Raw genomic sequence first — 4,645 nt, 5'->3', positions numbered from 1 at the left:
TTGTTTACATCACATTTAGTCATCCCAATTCGTTATAGTTTTAGTCAACGAAAACTAAAAAAAGGGTTTTAGTCCAGTTTTAATCGACGGAAACGCAAAAAAAGTTTTACCCTAGTTTTCGTCAATTTATTCACAAAGGTTTTAGTCCAAGCGGCACGGTGGCCCAACTGGTTAGCAGGATGGCCTCACAATATTGAGGTCGTAGGTACGATTCTGGCTCCGGCCTTCCTGCGTGGGTTTCCTCTGGGTAATTCGGTTTCCTCCCATATTCTTAAAACATGCATGGCAAGTTGCTTGGACACTCTAATTGCCCCTAGGCATGAGTGTGAGCGTGGATGGTTGTTCGTCTATGTATGCCCTGCGATTGGCTGGACACCAATTCAAGGGTGTACCTCGCCTACTGCCGAAGACAGCTGGGATCGGCTCCAACACCCCCCGCGACCCTAGTGAGGAGAAGCGGTACAGATAACGGATGGATGGATGGATGGGTTTAAGTCCATTTGAGTTAAAACAAGGCATTCAAGGTTTCCACCCAATAACAAAGACTTTTGGATGGACTACAAAGGATTCTTCATTACAAACAGAAAAAAGTGGCAACAGTGGAATCAATGCTCACTGCTCCAAAATAAGCAGAGAAGCAAAACATTTTGTTGGGCAACTGTTGTGGCTTTATTTCACTAAAAGCAACATAAAATAATTTATGAACCACATGCTAACAATTTTGTCTCGTCAACGAAAAAAATTCATGTACATCACGTCATGTTTTCGTCATAAAAGAACCTCGTTTAGCTTGTCATCGTCATTAAAAAAGGGGCGTTAACGAAGTATTTTCGTCATAGTCATCAGTGACGAAAACAACACTGGTTGTGACTGATATTTCAGTCCCAGGTTGTCTCCTGAACACCACCAATTGGGCAAGGGAGCGCAGGAAAGCCTGGGGTCTTCTATTTTTACAGTATAGAAAGGCTAAATATCAAATTGAAACAGTGTTTTATATCATGAATATACAGGGTTGGTGCTGGTTCTGGTAGGGAAACCACAACATAAAGATGTCCTTAATTAGTCCCACAATGGGGATATTTGCAATATGGCATATGATGGCCTAACAGGGCCACCGCCCAGAAAAGAGTAACGCAGAACTTTGTAATACTGTCACTCCCTGACCAGTTCGTTGTTCCTGAAGAGCCAAACTTTGACTCAGACCCACAAATTTGAATTACAGATAGTGGACAATGGAGAACTCCCCCAGTCAGTCAGCATGTTCAACTTCCATAGAAACCTCAACATACATTTATTAGATTGCCAAACTAATTGGAAACTACATCACCAGAACACCACAAGTGGGCTCTGTTATTGTACTTAAAGATGCATCTTACAAACCTGTGTTCTCCAAGGCCAGCTGGTCCATAGTCTTAAGTTATTTCTTCGCCAACATCAATGTCTCGGAGCGCAAACAGACAGAGGTGTGGTCTGTCCTCTGTTGTCTTCTTCTTCATTTTACAGTTGGGGTGCATGTGGTCATCATTAACCAGTCTTCCCAGACTGCCATCTTCTTGAGCGGCATCAACACTTAAAATAGATTTAAAAAAAAAAAAAACAATTATTCAATCAATGTCAGAAATTAATCTTTGAGACAATCTTGTGTACACAAAACATAAAAATAGGAAATCCACAATTTTTAAATCTTCTAAATCAAATCATACAAGAAATTTCTATTGGAATCAGACCCTATTAACAGCTTGTCTTTGAGACTTCATGGTCTATATTTTCATTTGTACAGATTCAACGCATGAATAAAAGTAATCACCGTATTTTCGCAGTCATAAGCAAACAAAGCGCCCTGTCAGTCGATGCGTCCATTAAATGGACAAAGTACCACTCACGTCCATCAGCCCTTGTCATCAACGAGCTGTTGGAAGTGCATGTTAGCACACCCTGCTGGGCAAAGAGTGAGTTGTCCATGCTTACAATCGACCGTGACAAATACACCATCTGACTATAATGTTTGGGTGATGGTGTTGGAAAAAGCTGGACAAAGGGCAGCTGTCCACAATGTTTTAGTCTGTCTTATCATTTATGTTATTGCAAGCAAGAAACGTCCCAGGTTTAGACAACAGACAAAAAGTCCAAAGCATAACAGCACATCTCTTTAAACAGCCATGCAAATCTCTCTAAACAGCTATGGGATTGTGGGTCTCTGCTCCCAGAATGCATTGCTTGAATTAGCTAAGGCTGAGTGGCTTTTGTATTATTTTCATTTTTTTTGGGTATATTGATGGCATGAGAGATACATGTTTGTGTTAATCTTATTTCTATGTTTCATTGTTTGCTTGTATGATGAGTTTTTTATTTTTTGTGTGTGGTGAGCAGCCAAGTCCCTCCCCTGACGTTGCTTTGTAGGCTATTGCCAATGCACCTAATATTGGCCTGAGCCATTGTCAGCTATTGTCAATAGAGACTTGGCGTCTGCTGCAACAATGGGGTGATTGCTCATGTTATTGGGGCATAGTAGGCTGCTATCGGCTGTGTCAGTGTGGGCAGCTCTGCCAAGTTCATGCTATGCTAACAGCAGCTGTGCTATCGTCTTGTCAGGCGGTGCGTCCAGTATATGTTACAAAGACAGAAATAGCGGCCTCAACAGGTGTTGCGCCCTTTGACACGGCGCGTCTTTTGGGTGCGAAAATACGGTATACATTTTTGCTTAGAGAATGATTTTTCCCCTAACACTTATGGGATGAGTATGTGTTTATTTTTTTAAATAAAAACAAAAATAAGATAACATCTCAATCTTTGCCTCACCTCCAAGTTTTTTCTTGCCGGCGGAAGTCAAACAAAAAGACAGTGCCTCTTCCATCCATCTTCCTGCGTTGAGATTTATCAGAATCTATCAATTTTCCTCTGTACTCCATAATAAAGAATAAAGTCGTCTTTCCTGAAAGGGGCCTTGGTAAATACTCCTCGACCTAGTTAACAGGGAAATCAAGATAGCTTCGTCATATTTTTAAGCACACAAATAAGGAGTCATCATATTCATTTGGGCCACTATACTAATGTAGGGTGGTTTGAAACATTGCTTCTTGTGAGGGATAGAGCAGAGCCCTTCTTTATGATTTTAAAGGAACAGACCAGCCAAAATTCATTTTCCAGCATTGCATTAGCCAGTATGTATTAGGACTGAAAGTACAAATGTCAATGGCACCTGGTTACGTAAAAAAAAAACTTTAAGATTATTTAGTTTCATAACAATGACATACACTGTATACACAGTCATATTGGATCGCGTCACGTGATCTCTGTGACGTATAACGTGCTTTACACTAGACTATCAATATCGGACTTGTTCACCGGTCTATTGTGGTATAAAAATGCCGGAGGGCGTCATCAAGTACAGCCTTAATTTAGATAGAACTCCTACCATCAGGTTTCACGCTCACTGAAATAACTTGAAACTGACAAAAGAAAAGGTCAAGACACTCTTAATGTAAAATAACCACTTAAAAAACGATGTCAGCTTGGTTATCAGAAAACAATAATATATCTTAGCAAAAGCGTTAACATCATACCTTTAAATGAGTTTTTATACTTCGCTTCTCACTCTGCAGTCTTGTCCAGACCCTTGACTGCATGTTCAATAGTATCCTGCTTTGGGGACTTCCTGCATCTCAGGGAAGGCATTGTTTATTCTATAAAGAAAAAAGACAGTTTTGTGTTGAGAATTATTAATACTATAGGCTAAATGGAGTTTTAACAATATCAGTGTAAGAAAAATAAATTATAAATTAAAAAAATATCAATCCCTCCATCCCAATTAACGATTTCAACCATAATAGTTTATATTGAAGTTTAAACAACAGACAGACAGATTTATGCAGTGTGACTACAAAAATCTTACCAAAATTGCATTCACAGTAACCTTTGCTTTAAGAATCATGTAATTAACCAGTGAACATCGTGTCTTACACAAAAATTAATGACAGAAATTATCATGGTACTTGCATTCTGTTGTTCTATAACAAAAGTGCAAGCTGTTAGCTCCGCAAAGCTAACGCAACAAGCTAGCGTCCCTCGTGCTCACATTCAATGCAAACCTGACCACCGGATGAAAATACGCGTCGGTTTAGTTCTTTAAATGAGTAAAAGCACCATGACGTTTTATAATTATTCAATGCTTAACTGGAGCTCGTCAATTATGTCGATGTAGGAGCACATGTTTGCTAGGCCAGTGTTGTAGGCCCACATCCATGGTGCTACTTTGTATAGTGTTTTCCACACAACTATCTCTAACCATGAACAAATGCACTCGAGGCATGTTTTGAATAAAAACAAACGAAAAACACTTACCTCTCCGTTTCAACAGCAGTTCGAACTTCGAAGTGGTGATATTTTCCAGCGTTAAGCACCTGCTCGAACTGCGAATAGGTCAAATTCAACAGCGTCTTTTTTCTGTCTTAATAAGGACGCGATGAGAGGAGGAGCGCTTGCCTTTTCGTCAGCACGCCCCGCGCGGGTGGTGCTGCTTTATCACTCTCTATCTGTGCCCGCCCGCCGGCATGTCGATAGAAAAATAATATTCCTTCAAACATTACTTTCATCTTCTTAACGTTTTGTAGTGAATTTAACAGGTTCACCACTTTTTTCAAATACA

General features: G+C 40.0%; 1 long non-coding RNA gene across 1 annotated transcript; it reads right to left on the bottom strand.

Annotated features, from left to right (window-relative positions):
• Window positions 1–1,429: 1,429 nt before the first annotated feature.
• Window positions 1,430–4,422, bottom strand: LOC148314980 (uncharacterized). The gene is made up of 4 exons (XR_015841361.1): window positions 4,342–4,422; window positions 3,564–3,683; window positions 2,800–2,963; window positions 1,430–1,569 (listed from the first exon to the last, which is right to left on the bottom strand). It is a non-coding gene; the product is annotated as an uncharacterized LOC148314980 (long non-coding RNA).
• Between the last annotated feature and the right edge of the window lie 223 nt (window positions 4,423–4,645).

This window comes from Idiotropiscis lumnitzeri, unplaced genomic scaffold (genome assembly GCF_059441095.1).
Source record: "Idiotropiscis lumnitzeri isolate Australia: NSW breed Sydney's pygmy pipehorse unplaced genomic scaffold, RoL_Ilum_1.0 HiC_scaffold_154, whole genome shotgun sequence".
Classification (NCBI taxonomy): domain Eukaryota; kingdom Metazoa; phylum Chordata; class Actinopteri; order Syngnathiformes; family Syngnathidae; genus Idiotropiscis; species Idiotropiscis lumnitzeri.
Note: the sequence above shows the minus strand (reverse complement) of the source record. Positions and strands in the feature narration are given on the sequence as shown.